This window comes from Oryctolagus cuniculus, chromosome 4, assembly GCF_051225735.1.
Source record: "Oryctolagus cuniculus isolate XC-2025 breed Fujian yellow rabbit chromosome 4, ASM5122573v1, whole genome shotgun sequence".
Lineage (NCBI taxonomy): Eukaryota > Metazoa > Chordata > Mammalia > Lagomorpha > Leporidae > Oryctolagus > Oryctolagus cuniculus.
This window is the reverse complement of record NC_142870.1, coordinates 137,931,581-137,958,538: the sequence shown is the minus strand read 5'-3', so window position 1 is coordinate 137,958,538 and position 26,958 is coordinate 137,931,581. Positions and strand designations below refer to the sequence as shown.

Genomic DNA, 26,958 nt, shown 5'->3' with positions numbered 1-26,958 from the left:
GGGATGCTGGCACTGCAGGCAGTAGCTTTACTCGCTACGCCACAGAGCCAGCCCCATAAATAAATATTATAAAAAATTTCAATTTGCCTTGAAATGTCATTTTCTGATGGCCATATCATATTTAAAAATGTAATCTTTCTAATAAAACTACTCTGTGACACTTTAAGGCTTGTTTAACTTGAGTACATGCACATATAAACATACATACACTACACCCTGCCCTTCCCCACACTTATATCTTCTAAATGAATTTTAAATCAACAGCAGGTGGCTATCTATTCATTTCAATCAGTCTGGCAGGTAACACGAGATGTCACAGGCAATGTGATTTTATTTTATTTTTTAAGATTTATTTATTTGAAAGGTGAAGTTACACAGAGGGAGAGGCAGAGAGAGAATCTTCCTTCCCCTGGTTCACTCCTCAAATGGCTGCAACAGCCAGGTCTGGACCAGACAGAAGCCAGGAGCCAGTAGTTTCTTCTGGGTCTCCCACATGGATGACAGGAGCCCAAGTACGTGGACCATCTTCCGCTGCTTTCCCAGGTTTATTAGTAGGGAGCTGGATCAGAAGTGGAGTAGCTGGGACTTGGGCTGTAATCAGAAACCAAGGCCCTAATTTCCAAAATGCACTTAGTGCTTCTTCTCTCTCCCATTACCTGCAATTTAATTCAAAGGCATTAGTACAAAAGTATTAGTGTTGTTTTCATTAGATGACCTTCATAACATATTTAGTACTATTCTCTCTAATAGGAGTCCTGTCTGTGATGCCATTCTCAAGGTTATATTTTACCTTTGTGACTACCCTATGCTAAGACTACCAAAGCTTTCTAGCCAATGTTTCATACTGTTAGTATGACACGCTTATCACAATGCATCAGTGTTAGAGTTCATCCTACAATCCATCAAAAGGAAATCACAGGTCTTAAGTTCTGGGCCCACATGGGATGCTGGCGCTGCAGGCAGTGAATTAACTCGCTACACAGAAGCGCCAGCCCCATGTGATTTTAATTCTATAAAATTGCCCTGTGTTACCGGGGAGGGTGGGGGGACTTCACATAGTAAGACAGAGTTTACAATGGCAGTATTTCTGTTACATCATCTATTAATCCAGGAGTGTATCTGTCGCCTAGACTAAGTGTAGCTATGCAGACATTACATTGTTCAATCAGAAGATTGATGTATCTAACAGCCCCCTGCAGTTTCTAAGCTCTGGGGTGGGAAAGGCTTGTTTCTCAGAGTAGAATCAGGACCCACGTGTCTCAGTAGAGCGGCGTCAGAGGACCTCACGCTCAGCAGTTGTTGGAAAGGCTCCACCAGGTGCCCTCACTGCCAGAAAATCACTAGAAAGAAGGATAATTATAAATTTTATCTACCTTTTGGATATTTCCCAAAAGGTCATTCAAATACTGTTTTCTTAGTAAATTTGGGCTTTAAAATGAAGTACTATAAAGAACACACTCTTTTTAAAAGTTAACTTGCTGGGGTCGGCACCATGGCGCAGTGGGTTAAAGCCCTGGCATGCAGCACCGGCATCCCATATGGGTGCTGATTCGAGTCCCGGCTGCTCCACTTCCAATCCAGCTCTCTGCTATGTCCTAGGAAAGCAGCAGAAGATGGCCCAAGTCCTTGGGCCCCTGTACCCACGTGGGAGACTTGGAATAAGCTCCTGGCTTCGGATCAGCTTAGCTCTGGCCATTGAGGCCATTTGGGGAGTGAACCAACGAATGGAAGACCTCTCTCTCTCTCTCTCCCTGGCTCTACCTCTCTATCTAACTCTGTCTTTCAAATAAATAAAATAAATCTTTTAAAAAAAAAGTGAACTTGCTGTGGTTTGACTATCACTTGACCCCCAAAATCGTGCAGGAGTTTAATCCCAAAGTCTTAACATTGATAGTATTAAGAGGGTGGAATATTAATCTAAACAACAGTGTTTAGAGGTGGCCCTGTGGGAAGTAGATGCCATCGTGAGGTGGGGGTTAGGGAGCCCTGTGGTTACATCCTGGTGGCTTCCTAAGAGACCACGTAAACACAGACAGACACTGGTGACACTGTAGGGTGCTGCCTTGTGACTCTACCAGGAAAAATTATCACCAGATGCTGATTCATTGGAGCTTGAATTTCAAACTTGCAGAACCTTGAGCCAAATAAACTTCTTTTCTTGCTAAGGTCAGCCTGCTTCAACTATGTCATTAGAGTACTGAAAAAATGGCTAATACATAAATAGTCATTTTTAAAAACAAAAATGTTTTCTTAATTATATTTTGAATTTACTCAATCATTGTTCTATTGAGACACTATAATCTTGAGAACTGACAAGCTTGGAAAAAGTACAATGGGTTGATTGCCAACTACTTAAGACTCGAACAGTACTGGATTCAACCAAAATCTACTCTTAAACCTGGATTTATCTTCATGAGCAACCTAAACCTCATGCCTCTTTCCTTCTACCATCTTATCCAAAGGAGAACACATACAGAACTAGTGACTGAACACCAGCTAAGTGTACCCCAAAACCCATGCTTTTGGTGAGCCTTGTTTGAGAATGGCTGACCAGGGGCTTCCAGATTTCATCTCAGATCTACAAGGAGGCTGCGTACCATACACAGACACACACTTACTGGGATAAAACCTGGTCTGCAGAAACAGAATCTACACCATTGTACTCAGCCTGTACTGGTCTGGCTGAAAGGCCGGCAAGAGCATTTCAGGCATGGAAAGCCAAGACTCTATGGCAAAAAATATCTACACGGAGGATCTCTGTGAGACCTCGGTGGAAAGAATGGGCTATCAAAGAAGGATGTACTCTTCTCTGAAGGTAGGAGAGAACATTCACTTTTCTTATGGCCATATCCAAATGCCGATGGAGTCTATGGTCACAGAAGGCTTCCATAGCGTTGGCAGCCCATGGAAAGAGCTGTTGATTGTTAATAAGAGTGTTAATTGTTAAAGGAACAACAGAAGTCACTGTGCACTTGCTCTCCACGTAGGATCTCCGTGCCTAATGAATTGTACCATGAAAATTGACTGCAAAGTTTCTTCCCAAATTATGCTCTATATGTTCCGTGTGTGCATGGGTGCAAACTGTTGAAATCTATGTTAAACACAATGTTGGTCCTCAGTATATAAAATCACATTAAAATTGAACCATAATGAAGAAGGAGATGGGAGAGGGAGAGGGAGAGGGAGGTGGGATGGGAGTTGGGTGGGGGGTAATGTGGGAAAGAACCACTATATTCCTAAAGTCATATATATGAAAAAATGTATTCATTAAATAAAATTAAAAAAAGACATGAAGCCTGCTGCAGAGATAGAAGCAGGAAAGAGAAAGAAAAAAAAGGAAGGAAAGAAAGGAGGGTGGGAGGGAGGGAGGCAGGGAGGAGAGAAAAGAAAAGAAAAGAAAAGAAAAGAAAAGAAAAGAAAAGAAAAGAAAAGAAAAGAAAAGAAAAGTTAGGGTCTCACTTGCTCCTCAACATTCTGGGCTCTCTTTGACTGAAGGTCAAAGAAAGAGAGTAAATGTTCAACTTTCTTTGTCCTAAACCCAGAAAACTCACCTCTAGTAAGGTGTGGCTCAAGCACTGTGATGCCTGGATCATCTGTTGGCCATTGCTTTCCCAAAGGATCCAGAAAGGGCAGATGCTCCTTCAGGTCACTCCTAAAGAGATCAGAAGTATAAATAGGGGCCCATGCTGTGGTGTAGTAGTTTAAGCCTACAGCTGCAGCACCAGCATCTCATACGGGTGCTGGTTTGTGTCCTGGTAGATTCTCTTCCAACCCAGCTCTCCGCTCTCTGCTATGGCCTGGAAAAGCAGAAGGTCCAAGTGCTTGGACTCCTGCACATGGGTGGGAGGCCCAGAAGAAGCTCCTGACCCCTGGCTTCAGAGGATGGAAGACCTCTCTGTCTCTCCCTCTCTCTGTAACTCTGCCTCTCAATAAATAAATAAATAAATAAATATTTTTTAACAAAGACAGTGTATTTTTTTGACAGGCTGAGTTAGACAGTGAAAGAGAGAGAGAGACAGAGAGAAAGGTCTTCCTTCCATTGGTTCACCCCACAAATGGTTGCCACGGCCGGCATGCTGCGCTGATCCAAAGCCAGGAGCCAAGTGCTTCCTCCTGGTCTCCCATGGGGTGCAGGGCCCAAGCACTTGGGCCATCCTCCACTGCCTTCCCAGGCCACAGCAGAGAGCTGGACTGGAAGAGGAGCAACCGGGACAGAATCTGGTGCCCCAACCGGGACAGAACCCGGTGTGCCGGCGCCACTGGCAGAGGATTAGCCTAGTGAGCCGTGGTGATGGCAAAGACAGTGTATTGTAATAAGCATATTTTTTAAAAATGTATAGATAGAAGTTTCTTTTTTTAAAGATTTACATTTATTTATTTGAAAGTCAGAGTTACAAAGAGAGAGGAGAAGCAGAGAGAGAGAGAGAGAGGTCTTCCATTCACTAGTTCACTACCCAATTGGCTACAATGGCCAGAGCTACACCAATCCAAAGCCAGGAGCCAGGAGCTTCTTCCAGGTCACCCACATAGGTACAGGGGCCCAAGGACTTGAGCCATCTCCTACTGCTTTCCCAGGCCATAGCAGAGAGCTGGATCAGAAGTGGAGCAGTGGGGTCTCAAACCAGCACCCATATGGGATGTCGGTGCTTCAAGCCAGGGCATTAACCTGCTTCACCACAGTGCCAGTCCCAGCAGTTTCTTCTTGAGTGACACTGTGAAATATGGGAATAGGAACAGAAGAGTCACCTGTTAACTTTCCCCAGATATTCCTTCCTTGAACCAGGGGAGGCTTAACTGTTATAGGACTGAAGGAAACTTATCTACCCATTGAAGATTCTGTAATCACATCTGCTGAAATAATCTGACACTAGACAGAAGGCCAGCGCCAGCACACTCCGGAGGAAATCAGCCCTGTACCTGAGCAGGCTCGCTCGGGTTCCTGAGGATTACCCTGCACTGGCTGATGGTCGTTGTGATCAGGACTGGAACTCTTTTAATTTATATTAACTCCATCCCCACAAAAGGATGAACATTCACTCCTTTTTTATTTTTAAAAGATATATTTTATTTATTTGAAAGACAGAGTGACAGAGAGAGGTAGAGACAGAGAGAGAAAGGTCTTCCACCTGCTGGTTCACTCCCCAGATGGCCGCAATAGCCAGAGTTAAGCTGATCCGAAGCCAGGAGCCAGGAGCTTCTTCCGGGTCTCCCACATGGGTGCAGGGGCCCAAGGACCTGGGTAATCTCCTACTGCTTTCCCAGGTCACAGCAGAGAGGTGGATGGGAAGAGGAGCAGCCGGGACTAGAACTGGTACCCATATGGGATGCTAGTGCTTCAGGCCAGGGTGTTAATTGGTTGCTCCACAGTGCCAGCCCCGAACATTTACTCATATTCCATTTTTTTCTTAGATTGTGTTGATCACAAGTTACATTGAGCTATTGTGCAATTAGCTCTGCAAAAAAAAAAAATATATATATATATATATATCATTTTTATGCCAGTACAAAATTAGTAAAAAAAAAAAGACATGATAAAAGCAGTATTCAATTACTCCAAATGTAAACATTAATTATTTGATTATTAGATTGTGAGAAAGTTTTGGTTTTTTTGACAGGCAGAGTGGACAGCAAGAGAGAGAGACAGAGAGAAAGGTCTTCCTTTTCCGTTGGTTCACCCCCCAATTGGCCAGGAGGTGTCTTGCGGCCGGCGTGCTTTGCTGATCCGAAGCCAGGAGCCAGGTGCTTCTCCTGGTCTCCCATGGGGTGCAGGGCCCAAGCACTTGGGCCATCCTCCACTGCACTCCCTGGCCACAGCAGAGAGCTGGCCTGGAAGAGGGGCAACTAGAACCCGGGGTGCCGACGCTGCAGGCGGAGGATTAGCCTATTGAGCCATGCCGGCGGTGTGAGAAAGTTTCAAATTGAATTCTTCTTTCTCCTGTCAACTACAGTTGAATTTCTTCTGTCTCAGATTTCTCATTTTGTTGGATTGATCTCACTCCAATGGGGCCAGATTTTCTTCAGCAGCTGCAAAGTTTTGGACCATCTTGAAGCAGTACAATTATTGTTACTTCTTCAGCATCCACAAAGTCAAACTAACCCCACCAGAAATGATTCACACATTCTACTCTGCCAAAGAACAGAAACACAAGCAAACAAATCCTGTGCCATACAGCAAATAATGTGCCTCTGGTTTTGTCAGCAGTACAACTGAGATCCACATTTTTGTTGTCTTGCAAGGAACACTGTAGAGAATTTTACCGTCTAAGGAAGGGCAAATATTTGAAGGAAGTGCAAAGCTACAGATAAAATATTTTTAGTTTCAGGATGGCCAACATAGATATCAACTAGGTGAGTGGCCCGGAGGCCATTATTAGAGAATTTAAACCCACAAAGGAGAAATTGCCCATTCATCATAGCATTGAACTTCCTGGGCCAATGGGGAAATCACTTGTCTGTACTGTGTTGCCATTAGAGAATGGCATTTGCATCACTCTGTTCTGAAACATTACAATGGCAGGGTGACACTGCTAGTCCTCTAGCCTTATCCAAGGCTTTTGTATGATCCTTCTGCCTTCATCCTGTATGCTAAAAATGCCTCCATTGTTTATTGGTAAAATGATATGACAGCTGGGCCTTTAACATACTCTACCACCATGTGAGATAATAGAGTGGTGACAATCTTATGCTTGGAGCAGTGTGATAGGAACATATTGTATACTTCACTGAGTAAAAGTTGAAAATTTCCACAAAAAAATTTAAAAGTACTGTTTTTACTTTTCTTTAGATTATTGCATTTGGAGGGCCCGGTTACTCCCTGGACTTGAATGCTGCTAGTGATCTAGCTTCCATTCTCTCCTTAAGCACATTTGTGACCTACATTCTCTGTACCTCTCTCCCTTTTCCTTCTCTATTTCTCCACCTCAATAGAAACCCAAGAGGGCTCAGCCCTGTGCTACAGTAGCTTTAGTCCTGGACTTCCTTCATCTGAGAAGTCTGTCTTACAGATGAAAATCCGTCTCATCACTCTACATAGCCTCCGTTGGAGTATTGCCCTCATTAAAGCCCCAACTGAAGCCACTGTGGCTGTTTCTTTTTTTTTTTTTTTTAATTTATTTATTTGAAAGTCAGAGTTACGCAGAGAGAGGACAGGTAGAGAGAGAGAGAGGTCTTCCATCCACTGGTTCACTCCCCAGATGGCCGCAACGGCCAGAGCTGCACCTATCTGAAGTCAGGAGCCAGGAGCTTCTTCCTGGTCTCCCCTGCAGGTGCAAGGACTTGGGCCATCTTCTACTGCTTTCCCAGGCTATAGCAGAGAACTGGACGGGAATTGGAGCAGCCAGGTCTTGAACCGGTGTCCATATGGGATGCTGGCGCTTCAGCCCAGGGCATTAACCCACTGAGCGCTGTGGTTATTTCTAAGTGAAGCTCATTGCACTCTTTTTCAAATACTTGCCCCCCAAACCTTGCCTTTCCTTGGCTTTTGAACTCCCCAAGCCTTGAACAGCTTGTCCGCAGATCACTGGCTATAAAAATCTTCCCTCGATGCCATGTTTTCCTGCAGCACTGGGGCACATCCCTAACATGTCATTTCCTTCTGCTCTTCCATGAATTCTGCAGGATCCTCAAAGCCTGGCATTTATGTTTTTTCCCTCCTGGGAAGCACTGATTGCTAGATCAGAGTTCCTGTCCTCTTTTTCCTTTAAGGCCATGCACTCATTCTGGAGTCCTCCATACAAAATCAGTGAGTTCTGGGTCAGCTAAATGTTTTTGTTGTTCAAATACATCAAGTCTCCTTCCCCACCCCAGGTTGGGTAATTCTGTCCACATGGTAACTACCAACCCAGAAGCTGACCTTCCCTGGAATTGTTCTCTTTTGAACCCAGCTGGTCCCCTTCACTGTGTTTGATCTTCCCTTTGCACAGAGTTCTAACCATATGCATATAGGGCACCTTCTCTTGAAATACGGCTGCATAAACTTTTTCACCTGAAATGACAATGCCTCCTTAAAATTCATCTAACAATGCTTAGTGTAATCTCCCCAGGCCTTCTATCATAAACACCCAATATTTCCAAAACTACCCAGTGAAATTTCCCAAATGCTTTTTTATCACTGCAAATTTAATAGGACACCTGTTCAAAATGCTTGAAAACAAATGGCAGCTGGCGCCGCGGCTCACTAGGCTAATCCTCCGCCTTGCGGCGCCGGCGCACCGGGTTCTAGTCCCGGTCAGGGTGCCGGATTCTGTCCCAGTTGCCCCTCTTCCAGGCCAGCTCTCTGCTGTGGCCAGGGAGTGCATTGGAGGATGGCCCAAGTGCTTGGGCCCTGCACCCCATGGGAGACCAGGAGAAGCACCTGGCTCCTGCCATCGGATCAGCGCGGTGCGCTGGCCGCAGCACGACAGCCGCGGCGGCCACTGGAGGGTGAACCAACAGCAAAGGAAGACCTTTCTCTCTGTCTCTCTCTCTCACTGTCCACTCTGCCTGTCAAAAAAAAAAAAAAAAAAAAAAAAAAAAAAAAAAAGAAAACAAATGGCAATATTTCTTCAACAAATAAATGGCAAAAAAGGAAGGGTAGTGGAGGCTGTGATTATATATAACTTACCTGAGAGATAATATCAACCAATTGCAGTGTGAGAAATCTTGGGATCTTGATTCAGACCAATCAACAATCAACACACACACACACACACACACACACACGTACAGTTTTTATGAAACAATGGTGGATTAGAAAACTAGGTAGACATTATATAAGAAGATGTTACTAACAATTATATATGATTATATAAATAATTATATATGATTTTATATTATTTATAATTTTATGTGAAATTATATTGTGGTTAAAATTTGCTTTTTAAAATTCTGGTAGGGGGAGGGGGAGGGGGAAGGGAGACCAAGATGGAGTCCCTGGCTCTTGGCTTTGGCAGGCTTGGAGCCATTTGAGTTATTATCCAGTGAATGAAGGAACTTTATGTCTCCTCTCCTCTCCTCTCTCTCTCTCTCACTCTGCTTTTTAAAAGAATGAATGAATGAATGAATGAATAAACCCTCTTTTAGAAAAGAAAGTCTTAGCTTTCTTTGAATTTGAAAATAGAGATAGAAATACTGTAGTCTTAATTAAGATCTTTTTGTATTTCTGTTTAAGCTCTCTCTTTTCTTTTTCCCAATTTTTGTTCTTTTTTCCTGTAAAACTTACTAACTCAGAATTTGGATAAAAGCCTTTGAAATGCATAATTTGTCCTTGAAAATAACATTATTAGTTAAACACCACATTTCTGTTTAACCAAACAAAACATGATAAAATTGCCAGGACATTTTCATGGGTCGAAATAGGAGGAAGATTCTGAGTACCATGCTTACACAGGCATTTTTGTTCTGAAATAATTCTTTGCATCTTTTTCAAGGGTTAGCATGAACCCACTTCCTCTTTAGGCAGCTCAACATTTCTCTTTAATCGGTTTCTTCTTTTTTTTTTTTTTTAAACATGTAGTATCAAAAGTGCTATCCATTTACTGCTTATTACCAGGTGCATCAGGAAAGAAACAAAATAATCTGAAGTCATTGCTTCTGTGCCAGAATGGGCTAAAGACGTCAGTAGATAAGCAGACTTATACTTGGCAAGAGAAGAAGATATCCTGTTCTCGTCCTCTCCTAATATTGTACATAAAAGCATTTTGTTCACGTTATAAGGAATGCTTCAGGATTAGCTGAGCTCTATTTTGAATATACATATACACCAGCATTTAAAAAATTGCTTAGGGTTTCCTTGGGCTGTGTCAGATGCTGCATAGCAAGCTTCCATGAGGGAGCTGATGACACACTGAACTGTGAGATGCTTTGCTTTTTAGTTCTGAGTCTACCACAGGCAGATGGTGGACTTAACAAAGTGTTTGAAAAATCTTGTTTTCATTTCTTCCCTTGTAAAATGAGACTTCACAATCTGCCAGGGAAATTCGCAAGACTAAATATCAAATGGTGGCAAGGCACTCTGCAAGTACTAAATGGGGTTATTAATAATTTAAGAAAGAAATGAGCCTTCATCCGAGCTGTTGAAAGTAATATGCGGCATGTTTATTTCAATCATTTATCATTTCATTTAGAATTTCCTCTACCTTGAGCTACTATGAAGAACATCTGATTCTTCTTAAAATAAGACTTTAAAATTAGTTCCCTTTTTATAGTTTTCAAAGAACTTTCATATCGGTTATCTTGCTGGGTTCCTAAAAGAGAAAAAAATCCCAGGAGATATAAATAACATGTTTTATAGGAACAAGGCTGCAAAGAATCAAATACCCTACCAGCATTTGCTTAAACAACTTGGTTTTGTTTGTCACCTGAGGAAAAGCCCAGGAGTGAGGAGTTCAGGGCAGATGGAGTCATCAATGATCTAGGCTCCTTCTGTCTTTTCCCTCTGCTATCTTTGGCGAACTGACTTGTGTCCTCACATTCGCAAAACAGCTGCTACAGCTCCAGACACCTTATTTATTTTCTTTTTTTTTTTATTTGACAGATAGAGTTAGACAGTGAGAGAGAGAGAGACAGAGAGAAAGGTCTTCCTTCCATTGGTTCACCCCCTAAATGGCCGCTACCGCCGGAGCTGCGCCGATCCAAAGCCAGGTGCTTTTCCTGGTCTCCCATGCGGATGCAGGGCCCAAGCACTTGGGCCATCCTCCACTGCCCTCCTGGACCACAGCAGAGAACTGGACTGGAAGAGGAGCAACTAGGACTAGAATCCGGTGCCCATATGGGATGCTGGCGCCACAGGCGGAGAATTAACAAAGTGAGCCACGGTGCTGGCCCACACCTTATTTATTTTCAAGATGGAGAGAGAGGAATGAGGAATCACCCATTAACGACATTTGCTCCTTTATAAGGTTAACAAAAACCTCAGGAAGCCTCCTCACACAGAGTTCTTCTAAAAATGCATCATGTGGTCGCTTCCGAGGCAAGAGAAGCTAGGGCATGGATATGAGAATTTCTGGGCTCTATGGAGGGAGATGGAAAGGAAAAAGTTGTTGAGAACAGCACTGGAAAAGCCCAAAGGCAGTGATGATGAAGAAAGTAGCACCAGAAAAAGTCAGTTTGTCTCAGTGGCACAGCAGAGAACATGAAAGCAGGACTGACTCTCTGACCAAGTCGGGAGATCTAACAAGACTTCACAAAGTTACCTGATATGTTTAAGGGACAGTTGTGCTGGAGGGTACTCCAGGTGCTCCCAGCACATGACCCCAAAGCACCCCCTTACTGCACTGCAGCAGAATGATGGCTTTCCCCTTGTAGACACAATCAACCCTGTGTGCACTGTGGTTTTTAAAGAAACATTCCCCTATTAGCATCGCACTGCCTCTGCTTGTTCCTCCTTTCGCTTGTTCTGTGACATTAAAGAGAGGCACAGCAAGGTCACACTGAGTAAGCTGGAAAAAGGAGTTACCTGACCGAGGACTACCGTGGGGAAGACAGCCTTTGTTGCTCTCTGTTTGAAACAGTCAGCGTTTGGCCGCAGGAAAAGCACCTGAAAGGATGCAATGCAGGTTTGGGTGCTTATGCAACTGAGGGAAGCGCTGGTGGCATGGAGTGCAGAGGTGACTCCAACCAACATCACAGAACTGACCTTCCCAGGGAGCTGTCACCTCTGACACATGCGGACCCATGGGACTTCAGAAGATGACTTTTGGGTTGGTTGACTTCAAAACACACTGCAAATGCTCTGTTTCTGGGCTCAGGGAGCTGTGGCTGCTGCCTCTCAACACACACAGAACTAGTGAGCAGACATAGTACTTCAGCTCCAGAAAAGTTCAAGGTCTTCACAACCGCTCTCATCAGCAGAAAGAGACGAAGCAACAAGTTGGTCCTGTCTAATGTGTGACTTGAAGACTGTGTAAATGTATCTGATCAGAGATGTCTGTAATTTGTATCCAGAACACCAGCTGCATGCAAGTTTAGGAAAGGTAGGTTTCAGGTCAACAGGTTTTGCAGGATTCTAGGCACACTTGGAGGAGACTGGCATGGATGCTGAGGCCATAATCACATTCATAGCATGTCGGTCTCTCTCAGAAATGGAGACCTGAAGCAAAGGGTTGGCAATAGAAGGCAGTTTCCTATTAGCACCTAGCATTCGGCCAGGACTTGCTTATATTGTCTGAATTTGTCCTAAAGACAAAGGCTTAGTTGAGGATAAATCCCACAGGACATCACATGTAGTGTTTGGTATATTAACAGTCGTTACTCATTGAGGACTCATTTTGCATCAGACATGCTTACTAGTGTTTATGTGTAGTCTGTCAAAACCCACAGCATCCCTGTAGGGTGGGAGCGGTTGTCAGAGGCAAGACTCGGATGAAGAAACTGAGGCACAGAGAGATCACCCGTTCCACATCATCAAGACACCATGGGTGTAACCACATTGAGCCTCTAGAGCCCAGCTTCCTCAAACTAGAGTAATTGGCTTCTCCACCACATTAGTCTACATTTAAAGCCACCCTGGAGGAATTTGCCCTTCACCATCTCTCTTTTGATTTACTAGGAGGGTCTACTAGCTCCCTAATCAAAGGAACTTGATCATTTTTATGGGAATAATTCAAGATGGTGCTGTTGTAAAAATTTCTGTTTAAATTAATCCTATTCAACTCTGATTTCTGCCATAAAATTAAGGCTGCATTTTGCTTGAGATTCTCCTTGAGATTTAAGTTCACACAAAATGCAATTTAGCATTATCGTAAGAATTCTTCCAAAGTCAAAGGCAAGGACTGATCATTTTACAATTTCCCCTTCCCTGAAAATAGCCCCAACAGTGGAGAGACAACAGTTCCTGAAAGTGACTCAGCACAGGTACAAGCTGTGCCCAAGGGGCAGTTGTATCCCTGCTTTTGTTGTACTTCATGGAGGTATCTTCCCCCAAAACTTTCAAATATCCCCAGCTACTGCAGTTTATTTATCACTGTGTAACAACAAGCCATTCCAAAATTTACTGTCATTTATTTCGCTTGGGCAGAGCTGGGGATGGGACAGGTGCAAAGCACCAGGTGGGATGACTTGAAAGCTGGGTTGCAAGCATATGAATGCTGGCCCACTCACTCCTATAAGTTAACTCTGAATGAGTTAGCCTTGAAATTCAGAGTCATTTCCCCATGATTCCAAGCCCACCTAGATTCAGTGGGAGTGTCAGCATCACCTGGTGAGAAGAGTGTGTGTGATGCGATACACTCACATTTTTTGGGAAATTTGATCTGCCATACCTTCTTGAATGTGATATGGTATTTCTTAAAAATAAAAGTGTTGGGGCAGGCATTTAGTCTAATGGTTAAGATGCCTGAGTTTGAGTCCTGGCTCCTCTCCCAATTCCAGCTCTCCTGCTAATGCAGACCCTGGGAGACAGCAGTGATGGCTTAAGTTGTTGGTTTTCTGCCATTCACGTAGCAATCCTGGATTGAGTTCCTGGCCCTGAGCTTTGGACTTGGCCCAGTCTGGACCACTGTAGGCATTTGAAGAGTAACTCTCTCTTTGACTTTCTGCTTCTCAAATAAATAAATAAAAAGAACAGTGTCTGCTACTTACAAACAAGAGTGTTTTTAAGTTTTCAAAGAGATGCTACATTTGTGTGGTTCAAAATTCGAACATAAAAATAAATGTGTGTGTGTGTGTGTGTGTGTGTGGTAAAGACAGAAATAGAGTAAACGGTTTCACTCCCTCTGCACCCCCAGCCTTCTAGTTCTCAGTAGAGCAACATATGCTATCAGTTTCCTATATGTGTTCCAGAAGTATTTTTTACTTCTATAAGAAAACATTGTACATGCATGTAGGCTTCTTCTTCAACCATTTTGTGCAAATGGTATGGTAGCCCTCTTTAATAGTTTGCTTTTTGCCTTCTAATTGGAAATCCTTCTCTCCACCACCCCTTCTTTCTTTTTGGTATTTTTAAAAGTTGATTTAGATTCCAACACAGGGATGTCCCATAATTTGTGTAGGTAGTGACCCAGTCACCAACACTATGGCTGTTTCCAGTAACTTGCCATTAAAACAATACTACAGTAAGCAACCTTATACACCTGTCACTCTGCATATGAGTGAATGTATTTCTAGGATAATTTATCCTGGCAGTAAAAGTGGAACCTATGAGTCAATGACCAAATGCATTGACAATTGTGTTAGATTTTGTCGAACCTTAGCAAGTGACTTTGACAGTGGCTGTTTTGAGACATGCTCTCCAGCCTGGTGAGTCACCAGACTCTTATGTCTGTCAGTGTGCTGGGTGAAAAATGGCTTATCTGAATGAAGTGCATTTCTCACATGAAAAATGGTTGCTGCGACCTTTGCATTTTCTATTCTTTGAACTGGCTGCCCATAACCTTTGTCCTCCAGAGTGCTTTGACAAGGAAAAAATCCATCTTATTACGGTTAACACTATTTTGATTATTGTTTTGCTTCTTTGCAATGAGCCAGCTCTGGCCTGGGCAGACATGTGCAAGCACTGCCCCTCGTGCCTCTTCCCAGGCAGAGGTCACAGGCAAGGACAGAGCTGGTGATGCGCGACCAGCAGGGCTGCACCACGATGACTGCCAGAGCAGGGGACACATCTTTTAAGGTTTTTGATTCAAGTACTAGAATGCCTCTGTCTGAACCACTCAAAGCAGTCTAAGAGGAGAATTTTGTTTACTTTCAGTAACTTCTATAAAGAAGGAATCAGATCCATGTGCTTTTTCCAAGGAGTAGGAAGGAAGAAAAATCATCAAGTGCTGAATTAGGTGAACTTCCAACCTCCAGAACTTTATTTCTAGGGAAGGATGGGATTTCTTGCAGGATTGTTCCTCCCCTTACTGAGCATTCAAATGAAAACAGAAATTATGGATCGATTTTTATATCATTTTATATGAATTTTATAGATTGGATTGTCCACTCAACTTTTCAGTTGTCTTGATGAAAATTATTATAGTAATGATATATGATTGAAAAATGATTCTTCTGGTTTCTCTGTCTGCTGTAAGCACAGTCTGTGGGGGTTTGTTCGCTTGTTCATTTTTACTCACTTTAGAGTGTTCCCAAGCTGGATGAAAATATATGTAATTATAGAATAGGATTCTCTGGGTTTCTGATCATCTGTTGAAAATCTAGTTGGGCACGAGACTCCTGCTGAGCTGCAGTTTAGGGGTGCTTTGTAGGCCTGAACCTGAACAGAGCAGAAGGAGAAGGTGATGGAGAATAAAACCAGAGGTAGTCTCAAGTTACCAAAGCTTTGATGTAACTGCTTTGGTTGTTGCCAACTTTGGATTTTCTGTTAAGCTGAGGACAGTAAGACGGAATAGGAAATGGATTCCAAGGCCAACACAAAGGGAGAAAAAGATCATTTTCTCATAGCCAAAGTGAATGACTGAATTCCCTCCCTCTCTGGGAAGTGCTGAGAAGTCAGCAAGGGACCCAGAGAAGCTTCAGATTGAGTTGTCTATGTTTGTAGAGTTCATCTCTATTGTATAATCTTGCTACTCCAACTACTTCTGGGAGTGGGTTGCCAAACTACTGTATGTAAGTTAATCTCCACATAGAAAGAACAGCATAGAGTTTTTCCACATTGAGCTGATTTGAGAATGTGAGGTTGAAAAGGAAAAGGTAGGCTGGTGCCGCAGCTCACTAGGCTAATCCTCCACCTGCAGCGCTGGCACTCCGGGTTCTAGTCCCGGTCGGGGCTCCGGGTTCTGTCCCAGTTGCTCCTCTTCCAGGCCAGCTCTCTGCTGTGGCCTGGGAGTGCAGTGGAGGATAGCCCAAGTTCTTGGGCCCTGCACCCGCATGGGAGACCAGGAGGAAGCACCTGGCTCCTGGCTTCAGATCGGCACAGCTCCGGCCATAGCGGCCATTTGGGGAGTGAACCAATGGAAGGAAGACCTTTCTCTCTGTCTCTCTTTCACTGTCTAACTTGGCCCGTCAGAAAAAAAAAAAAAAAAAAAAAAGGTAGATTATTTCCTCTTACACAACGAACCATTACCTGGAGTCCAGGTATGTGGGCAAAATGAAAGATAGCCACTTAGACACATTGTTGGCAACTTGGTAACTTCCACAGATAAATTCAACTACAAGTCTCTTTCTGCACACCTTATAACACAACACTGTTTCTGTATAAATGAGGACATTCATATCAGAAAGAAGAGCATGAGGGCCACTTCCGGGCTCATAGATGGCCATCATTTCTGTGTGTCCTTAGTGGCCTTTCCTTGGTTCATGTTCATGGAGAGACAGTGAGAACTCTCTGTTTTCTTGTAAGAGAGATAATCTCATTATGAGGGTCTCGTCCTCATGAGGTAATCTAAACCTACTTACCTCCAAAGACCCTACCTTTAAGGATCATGCTGCGGCTGTCTCCAACATGTGCATTTTGAGAGAGTAAAAACATTCAGTCTTTAACAGGTGGGGTCTGGAAAGCTCAAGCCATTGTGATGAGCTTCCTTCTTTCCCTGTGAGAAGCCTGGGAAAACATTAAGTTTCTTCTTGCTCCTGTCTCCAACCTGGCATGGGAGTGGTGAAGTAGAGATGGTTAGGGAGTTCAAGTATGGGCATCAGAGGACCAAACTCATAGGGCTGGACCCCTATTGCCTGTGTAGAAGCAGCCAAGAGTTCCCTTAAGGAAGGGGTGCAGAGGAGTCCCGGGGTTTGAATGAGAAGGCTACAGTGAGAGGGAACCTGACAGCTGGGGGCAGTAATAAGGTTCATGGGATTTCTGACCTGATAGGTCTTTAGTCTTAGTCTCTCTAAGCCTCCATTTCCTTATCTGTACCTACCTCCCAGAAACGGTGTGAGAATGATATGAGCCAGTACACCTCCAGTTGTTAGAACAAGGCTCTTATGCATAGTACATGCTCAATAAAAATGAGTTGTTTTAAATATCAATTATGAATACTGCCCCAAATACCAGGTGGGACAGCCCTATCTCTGTGGTTGACGGAACAGGACTCGATGACTAAGAGGCCAAGAGACAGCGTGGCAGATGTGGCAAGTGGCCAAATGTAGTGAGATTCTGTGATTGTGGCCAACAAAGATCAAATGACAGTTTTCTGGAGCCAACTCATGAACCATGAACCCCAGATTCACATCAACTACGTGAGAAAGAGATGGAAAGAATCATAAACACCACAGTCATTACCCAAATACATAATTTCAAAATAGATGAGATATGGAGACAATTTTAGCTGATGAATCATATATTTTCTGCTATCAAGAAGCAGGAGAGAAAGTAGAGTAAAATGGAACCAGTCATAGAAAATAAAGTTCCTTTTCATACACATCTGAGCTATTGGAATGAACTTAAAAATTTCTAAATGGTTATCTGGTCTTGCTTTGTAAGGAAATTGAACTTAAGCATGTTTGATTCTTGTTCATCTAGCCACCTGTCATGGAAGTGCTAATGACCACCATAATTAACTCTTTCTCAATTATAATCATTTTTATAAAGATTTATTAAAAAAAAGATTTATTTATTTATTTGAAGTCCAAGTTACAGAGAGTGAGAGGCAGAGGGACACAAAGATATATATATATATATGTATAATATATATGTGTATATATACATAAAATACATATATATACATTCATACATATATTTTATATATTTATATACATATATTTATATATTTATGCATATATACATACATATTATAATATATTTTATATGTGTATAAAATATGTATATGTAAAACATATATGTGTATAACATATATATATATTTATAAAGAGAAAGAGAGAGAGAGGAGAGAGGGAGGAGGGGTCTTCCACCCACTGGTTTACTCCCCAAATGGCCACAATGGCTGAAGCTGGGCCAATCTGAACCCAGGAGCATCTTCTGGGTCTCCTATGCAGGTACCAGGACCCAAAACTTGTGTCATCCTCCAATGCTTTTCCAGGCCATAGAAGAGAGCTGGATCAGAACCGGAGTAGCTGGGACTTGGTCTGGTGCCCATATGGGATGCCAGCACTGCAGGTGGCAACTTTACCCACTATGCCACAATGCTGGCCCCAAATATAGTCATTTTTAAAATAAAATTTTTATGCATTTCTGAGTCTAAAAAATAATAATATATTAAATTTGCATAAAGTACAAAGAATAACATTTAAATCACTAGTTGTTCCATCAACCAGAATTTTAATTACAGTTAACATTGTAAAGATTAACTTCAAGGTTTTATTTATGCATATATTTAAAAATATGATCTCATAATATCTAAAATTTTATATTTGGCTTTTCTACTTAGCATTACATCATACCTAAGAATAAAGATGTGTTGGGAAAATATTTTAAGGCTTAAATGATATTCATGTGAGTAAGCCAAAGATTGCTAAACCTACTAAAAGTTATTGAAATTTAAAACTTAGTCCACTGTTTACAAAAGTGTTGGACATTTAGGTTTTCACACTTTTATTATGATTAATAGTGCTATAATAAATTCTCTTTACCTAAATTAATTTTCATGTCATAATCTGATCTGTATTTCAGAACTGAAACTACTGAGTCTGAAGGTAGGAACTTCAGATAGTGTACATCCTTATTCCCAAATTGCTTCCCCAAAGTGTCTACATCTGTACTACAAACAGTATGTGAGGATTCCCCTGCCAACTAGCCAGGGGTGAACAGTGTCCTTCCTTTGAGACATCCTCAGGGCAGGCATTTGGCCTAGTGGTCATAGTAGTCAAGAAACCCACGCCCCACACTGGAGTACTGGGTTCAGTACTCAGTTCCAGCTCTGACTCTAGCCTCCTGCTAATGTGGACCTTGGGAAGCAGTGGTTATAGCTCAAGTAATTGGGTTTGTGCCACCCACATGAGAGACCTGAAGAGTACTTGGCTTTGGCTCCTCCGTCTTTCTGCTTCTTAGATAGATAGATAAATAGTCAGCTAGATAGATAAGTAAACAAACGAAATTTTTAAAATTAAAAAGAAAACATCTCTACATATTTCATTGGTCTTTCTCCCCCAGTTCTCTGTCCACTAGTTTGTTCATTCCATTGAGTGAGTACCTCCTCAGTGACAGGCACTGTTCTAAACATGGAGTCTTAGCCGTAAACAGAGTCCGTCCCTCGCAGATGGATAGGCTACAAGATCAGGAATGCAACTAGCACAAGGTGGCATGTCATCTTCTTATTCATGGTGTGCAAGTACTTCAGGTTTTATTCTAGATGTAATGGAAAGTCACAAATTAAGTCCAGACAGAGCAGTGATGTCATCTTGTTCACATTTTTGAAGGATCATTCCAACTGCTTGGTGGTGAGTAGAGCATTGGGAGACAAGAGAGGTGTCCTTCAGCTTAACCCCCTTTGCTTCCCGGCCAGAACACTAGCAAGAGTGGCTTGGACAGGAGAGGTGGAGATCCCGGTGGTGAGATATGGATTCTAGTCTTTATTTGCAGAAATTTTTAAAAAATATGCTTGATTACATTTATTAGCCTCCTGTCATTTTGTTGCAAATATATTCCTGGCTGTCATTTGACTTTTATAATTGCATATGATTTTTGATGTACAGAATGTTAACTTTTCTATGACTCTAGTAAAATGTTTGCATGCTTCATAATCTTCCCTTGCTCTGAATTTTCTGTCATTAATGGTTTTTTGAAACACAATGCTAAAACTCTAATATGCTTCCAATCACCAAGTTTTCTGGGGCCTGAAAAGGTTATTAAAGAAGTAAAAAGGTGGGGCCGGCTCTGTGGCATAGCAGGTAAAGTTGCCGCCTGCAGTGTCTGCATCCCATATGGGCACTTGTTTGAGATCTGGCTGCTCCACTTCCAATCCAGCTCTCTGCTTTGGCCTGGGAAAGCAGCAGAAGATGGCTCAAGTCCTTGGGCCCCTGCACCCGCATGGGAAGATCAGTGCAGTTCTACCATCGTGGCCAACTGGCGAGTGAACCAGCAGATGGAAGACCTCTCTTTCTCTCTCTCTCTCCTTCTCTCTCTGTGTAACTTGACTTTCAAATAAATAAATAAATCTTAAAAAAAAAAAAAAAAGTAAAAAGGTGGCGGGTGCTCTTACATTCCCAAGTATGGTGCTTCAACAGCCCTGGCAAAGTAGCCACCCACAGCTAATTCACAGGACAAGGCATAAAATGATTGACAATGGCAGCATGTACTTGATCTAGCAGTTAAAACATGAGCATCCCATGTAGCAGTGCCAGGGTTTGATTCCCAGCTACAGCTCTGACTCTGGACTCTAGCTTCCTGATGATGAAGATCCTGGGTGGTAGCCATGATGATTCAACTGACTGGGTCCCTGCCACTCATGTGAGAAACCCAGATTCAGTTCCAGGCTCCCAGCTTCTACCCTAACCCTGCACCCAAATACTGTAAGCATCTGGGGAATGAACTAGTGGACTGAAACACCCCACCTCCAAATATATAAAAATAAACATTAAGTAAACAAAGATTGGCCATTAAACAGCCAAGGGAGACGAGTATCTCTAAAGAGAGTTGGGGTGACTCTGAAGGGAGGAACCTTGGGGACAGTGGTCTCCTCCCTCAACCTAAGCCCAGCTGCAGGCTCCAGGAGGCCACTCTTGTTGTGATGTGTGGGTTCACGGCCTTTGTGGATCCGGTGGACCAGAGTCTGAGTCAAGCCACCCCCAGAAGTCTGGGGACAGAGTGGCCAAAGTGACTAGGGACAGCAGAGGGCTGTGTTTGGGAAGTGATTTCGGGTTAAAAGTATTTATTTCTCAGGGGCCAGATGTGGACAAGGGTGCTGGTGAGAGGTCAGATTTGTGCTGTTTAAAGAAATGTCTATGGTGATGAACCATGTTGGCTTTCCCAGGACTGTCCCCATGGTTACACCCAAAGTCTCACACCCGCAGAAATTCCCGAGTCCCAGACAAACAGGGTTTGCTCCCCTCCACGTTGCCCAAGAAGTCATGAAAAAAAGAGCAGGGCAGCCCCTAGGAGAAAGGGGAGGAGGCCAGAGGCAGGAAGCAGCCCGTGAAGAAGCTCCGCCCTTGAGGGATCTGCCATGCAGAATATCGCCCCAGCCCGTGCTGCCCGCCAAACCCCGCAGTGTCCCTGCATGGTTAAGAGCCAGCTCTGCCGTCTGTGACAGCCAGGACAGCCAACGCCAGATTGTCTCAGTGCCTGCCAGTCAGACCTCCCTGCCCCTGACCGCTCCTGCCTTTGTGAGTACAGGGCCGAGGGACTTTGTGTATTATCTAGAAGTGGTTGGCTAAATTAGGAGGCCTACCCTGCTAGGAAGGGACCCAAGTGTATAGGCAGAAGGAGGCTAAGGTGGCAGGTTCATAGGGATGGCAGCAAGAAAATATGCAATGGCGCATCTGGCTGTGTTTCCAACAATGTCACAGTCACGACGCAGTGTGCAGGAGAGGAGGGGCTCCCAGATACTTTCCCAGGAGACAGTTTTCACAGTCTACTGGCTTGGTTCTAGGTGTTTTTTTTTTTTTTTCTCTGTGTTTGCATACTAAGTTGTGTTGAGGTTATCTTTTATTTAGAAGATGGATTTTATTTATTTGAAGAGCAGATTGAAAGAAAGGGCAACAGAGAGAGAGAGATCTTTTATCTGTTGCTTCACTCTTCAAATGGCCACACCAGCTAGGGCTGGGCCGTGCTGAAGCCAAGAGCCCAAAACTCCATCTGAGTCTCTTGCAAGAGTGACAGGGGCCCAAGCACTTGGGTCATTATTTACTGCCTTCCCAGGCACATTAGCAGGGAGCTGGATCAGAAGCAAAGGAGCAGGATTCCAATTAGTGCTCTGGTATGGGATGCTGGTGCTGCAGGCGACAGCTCCACAGTGTCAACCCCGAGAGCGATCTTTGAGTCCTTGTTGATTCCTCTGGAAATGGGTTTTGTTATTGAATTTCTACAGTGTGTTGCTACATGTTTATGCTTCATAAGATCCCTCAGAAAACACTCAGTCCACTAGGATATCACTTGGGATTATATTAAAATACATTAATCTGAAGAGACTTGACATTTTAAAAAGTCTAACCAGACTTTCTGATATTGAACAATGGCTTTGCTACTTGTAAACTATGTGGCCACAGGCAAGCTATTTAAATTTACTGCTTAGTTTCTTCATTCATAAAATGAGTCTGATAATCTACCTCTTTTGGGGAGCTGTAATGGCAATTAAAGTGAGTTAATACATATAAAACACTTAGAAAAGTGACTAGTGTGTTGTCAACGCTATGTATCTGTCATTATATTATTATTATCTAGAGATAGGGTCTTGTGTGGTTGCTATACAGGGTCAGGTAGCTGAGCTGGGCCTATGCTTCTCAGACCTTGCTCCCCCGTGTGGGTCTGCTTAAGGCGTGGCCACTAGTGAACTCTGTGCCAGAGTTGGTGGACACACAGCAGGTGCTGGGCTGACAACTCCAGTCCATCCCAGAGCTTTGCCTTCAGCTTCTCTGAACCTGGGGCAAGCTCATGAGGTGGGTTTCCCACTGGGAAGGGCATCCACATAACCTGCGGGTCCTCCACATCACTGAGCCTGGAGGTCTTGAAAGACATGGGTTCCAGGTTGCCCTGCTGTCCCCCTGGAGACCAGCTTTCTTTCCCATATGTAAATATAAAGGAATGGTGGGTTTTCTATACTTTATATATGGCCCCTGTAGCAAACCCTCTCATGGGTTCTAGATGCTTTTTCTTTTCTTTTTTATTTACTTTTTAAAAGATTTATTTATTTATTAGAAAGGCAGAGGCAGAGAGAGAGAGAGTGAGGTCTTCCATCCGCTGGTTCACTCCCCAGATGGCCTCAATGGCTGGAACTGGGCTGATCCGAAGCCAGGAGCCAGGGGCTTCTTCCAGGTCTCTCACACAAGTGCAGGGGCCCAAGCACTTGGACCATCTTCTACTACTTTTCCAGCCATAGCAGAGAGCTGGATCGGAAGTGGAGCAGCCAGAACTCAAATCAGTGCCCATATGGGATGCCAGCACTGCAGGCAGTGGCTTTACCTGCTATGCCACAGTGCCGGCCCCTAGATGTTTTTTCAAGTATTTTTGAACGTACCGGATAGGGCCAGCATTGTGGTGCAGCAGATTAAGCCACCACTTGCAACACCAGTATTCCATATTGGAGCTCTAATTTGAGTCCCAGCTGCTCTGCTTCTGATCCAGTTCCCAGCTAATGACCCTGGGAAAGAAGAGGAAGATGGTTCAAGTACTTGGGAACCTGCCACCTACATGGGAGACCTGGAAGGAGTTCTGGGCTCCTGGCTTCAGCCTGGCAAAATCCAAGTTATTGTAGCTATTTGGAGAGTGAGCCAGCAGATGGAAGATCTCTCTCTCTCTCTCTCTCTCTCAGAAGCACAATACCATACCACACCTCCACTCTCCTCGGGTCTCAGGCATGCCTCCGCCTGTCCCATAATAACCCTTTCATATCCCCTCCAGTCTTCTTTCCTTTCCACTCTGGCGGCTTTGGGTACTAGGAAATGTTCGCTCTTCTTGGTTCTTCAGCAAAAATTTCAAGCTTTCTTCAGCTGTCCTTCAGAAAATGATATTTGAGAAACTTTCCCATGACACTCTACTGCTGAGAAGTAAAAAGAAAGCAATTGCTTACCCAACTCCCAGTTTCTCCCTTGGACCCAACTCTTGGGACCTGTTACCCAGTTCAGCCCACATAATAGAGCCCTTAGTGTTTCTTCTCAGCCGGTGATAATCAGATCAAATTGCAGACTTGAAATGTGAATGACCCAGAATCTGAATGAACTCGCTCGTGATGAAATTTCAGCCCCACAGAAAATTGGGTCTGGCTTCACTCCGAAAACCTAGCACTCGGCCAACAGAAGCTAAGAAAGCTCAGAGAGAGGACCAAGATTAAATAAGCAAACTGTAAACACTCAAGGAAAAGAATAATTTCCCCCAGTCCATGAGACCATTAAAAATTCAGTTCTTAATGACCAGAACATAACATCACTGCTTACATAAAAAGGACCATTCTTCATCCACAGCTCTTCTTAGCTGAATCACTGGTGTTTAACACACGACTCAAATCAGACTTTAAAATGCTGTAAGTGAAAAAAAAAAAGAGAGAGAATGAATAAATAGTTTTGCTCAATGGAAACACTGTGCTTCTTCTAGAATAGATGGAAGCAAAAAAGCTTTCTAGTTCACTGGGACCTTGGACCAAATCATGCCTGCCATCTGTTACTGTATGGGCTACAAGCTAAGAATGTTTTTGTAATTTTAAATCATTAGAAAAAAAATCAAATGAAGATTATTTTGTAATACATGAAAATTATTCAGAATTCAAGTTTCAAAGTGAGTAATAAAGTTGTATTGTTACACATTGTCTGCTTCTGGTTTCACATAATGAGTTGAGAGCTACAACAGACTGTGGCCTAAAATCCTTACTCTCCAGCCCAGTACAGTAAAAGTTTGCTGGCCCCTGGGTAAAGTAGAGTTTCTGAACCTTGGCACTATGGATATTTTGGGCTACTCCCGATCTAACTCTCCATGTGTGTAAAATGTCCCCAGACATCGCCAAATGTGTTCTGGGGATCAAAATCCCTCCTGGTCAAGGCTATAGAGATGGTTTGGGTTGCTACAGGGTCTGGAAAGAGGGAGGAAGGGAAGGGGAGCAGAGAGGTAGATGGGGTTGGAGGGGAACAGGCAAGGGAAAAGGTAGGCACTACTACAGTGCTTGCTGAGCTTTTCAAATACCATTTTTAAAATTTAAAACTCCCTAGGCATTAAATGTATGACAGCATGAAAGAATAAAGCATGTATGATTCCAGGTATGAAGAAGTCATGGGTCTTTTTTTTTTTTTTAGATTTTTAAATTTATTTTCATTTTATCTAAAAGATAAAAAAAGAGAGCTCCCATGTGCTGGAGTAGACAAGGAATTTACTCCCATGAGACTCTCGTGTTAGCAGCAGGGACACAGTTCCTGAAGCATCGCCCACTGCCTCCCAGGGTGAGTATTCGTAGGAAGCTGGAGGTGGAAGCAGAGCCAGGACTCAAACCTACGCACTGTGCCTTACAAGATGCAGTCTCCCAAGCACTGTATGGTGCACCTGCTCCTCTCAACTACATGCTGGGGAAGCTACATGTTTACTTTGCCACAGGGCCTTGTTCTTACTGCTTTAGGTTCCAGAAAGCTCTAGGTTGGAAGATTATCTCAGTGGGCAGGAGATTCACCCTGAAGAGAACATTTCCCCTAAGAATTCTTTCAGGTTTAACCCCATCAACACTTTCCTGACTTCATGCTGCTATGAACCCAAAGACCAGCTTTCCACCCATCTCTAGGATCCTTAGCTTGTGATTCAGCTAAGTCTGGCACTTCTGAGAGGCGTGGGGTGTGCTCAGTAGCCCCCTGTTTGCCTGAGGACCAAGAGCCCCTGAAGGAGAACTCATCCTGTGGGAAACAGATTCAGGTATGAGAGCTTAGCCCCGAAGCCTTGGAGGGAGAGATGGCTCTGAGGACAGTGAGTTCTGTGCCACATTTGGCTCCAGCCAAACGTGGCCGGGACTCATGTCACTAAAATAAACCTGGAAGAGCTGTTGCTGCCAAACACCACAAGGCAATGGGCATTTGTTATGCCTGGAGAACAAATGTTCACGCCAGAGACATGTTTAATTTTCTATTTTGATTTTCCAAAAGTTAAAAATAAAACTTTCATACAAAGTTGGTGAACATGTGTCAAGCATTTACTGATTGAGTAATGAAGAAGCTAACAGTTTGAGAAGTTGGCTCACAAAGAGGAGGAGTGGCAAGTGCTCAGCCCAGCAGTTAAGATGCTGGTGAAGATGCTGACATCCCATACCCGAGTGTCTGAGTTTGGGTCCTGACTCCTACTCCTGAGTCCAGCTTCCTGCTAATGTGGACTCTGGGAAGAAGCAGTGATGGTTCAAGTAGTTGAGTTCCTGACATTTGAATAGGGGACCTGGATTGATTCTAGGCCCCTAGATTTGGCCTGACCTAGCTCTGGCCATTGCAGGTATTTGAAGAGTGAACCAGCAGATGTGTGATCTCTGTCTGCCTGTTTCTCTTTCAGCATCTGTGTCTCAAATAAGAAAAAAAAAAAGAATATTAGAAACGAAAACATTTCATTATTCAACAATTTTGTATTTTAGAATGTACTCTGTATTTGTGTCTACTTACCATACTCAGTTTGTAACACCAAAAGCAATACTCAAAACCCTCTCATGGCCACATAAGAGTTTCTAAAGACCTGCAGAGGTCATGTGCAGATCAGAAAAATATTTAGTTTGATCAGCTCATAACTTCTCAGCTGAGGTCTAACCAGACAATCCTTTGAATTCTTATCTCAGCTCTCAGTCTGTAAGATTGTCCTTTGGGAGTGGGTGCTTAGTTTAGTGGGTGGGGTACCCACATCCCATATCAGGGTGCCTTGGTTCAGTACCCGGCTCTGTTCTTTTTTTTTTTTTTAAGATTTATTTGTTTATTTGAAAGGCAAAGAAGATGGGGAGTCCTCCATCTTCTGGTCCACTCACCAGATGGCAGCAATGTCCAGAGCTGCACTGATCCGAAGCCAGGAGCCAGGAGCTTCTTCTGGGTCTCCTATATGTGTGCAGGGGCCCAAGCACTTGGGCTATCCTCCACTGCCTTCCCAGGACACAGCAGAGACCTGGATCAGAAGCGTAGCAGCCGCAACTCGAAAAAGTGCCCACATGGGATGCCGGCACCACAAGCGGTGGCTCTACTTGCCACGCCACAGCGCCGGCCCCTTGGCTCTGCTCTTGACGCCAGTTTCCTGTCAAAAAGGAACACCTCTTTGGAGGCAGCAGTAATGGTTCAAGTGCTGGCTTCCCTGTTCCTGGAATTCTGCCAAGTCAAGGGTCTGTTGTGGGCATTTAAGGAGTGAATCAGTAACTGGGAGCTCTCTCTCTTAAATTAGTTACTTAATTTAAAAAAAATAAAATGTCCTTTTCATGGTTTACTTCATGCCACATTTCTGTGTTCTTCTTGAGGATGTCCATGTTCAAAATGGCACCCATGAAGAGTTCTGAAGTTGTCTCTTGCACC

The 26,958-nt window shown here is 43.5% G+C and overlaps 1 long non-coding RNA gene across 3 annotated transcripts; it reads right to left on the bottom strand.

Annotated features, from left to right (window-relative positions):
- Positions 1-316: 316 nt before the first annotated feature.
- Positions 317-26,958, bottom strand: LOC149127131 (uncharacterized). Of its 3 annotated transcripts, XR_016232741.1 has the most exons (6): positions 26,427-26,957; positions 23,893-23,976; positions 16,324-16,493; positions 10,116-10,223; positions 3,552-3,652; positions 317-656 (listed from the first exon to the last, which is right to left on the bottom strand). It is a non-coding gene; the product is annotated as an uncharacterized LOC149127131 (long non-coding RNA). The 3 variants fall into 3 exon arrangements; XR_016232742.1 differs by lacking the exons at positions 317-656; positions 3,552-3,652 and adding an exon at positions 5,319-5,453 and having other exon boundaries at positions 26,427-26,736; XR_016232743.1 differs by lacking the exons at positions 10,116-10,223; positions 16,324-16,493 and having other exon boundaries at positions 497-656; positions 26,427-26,958.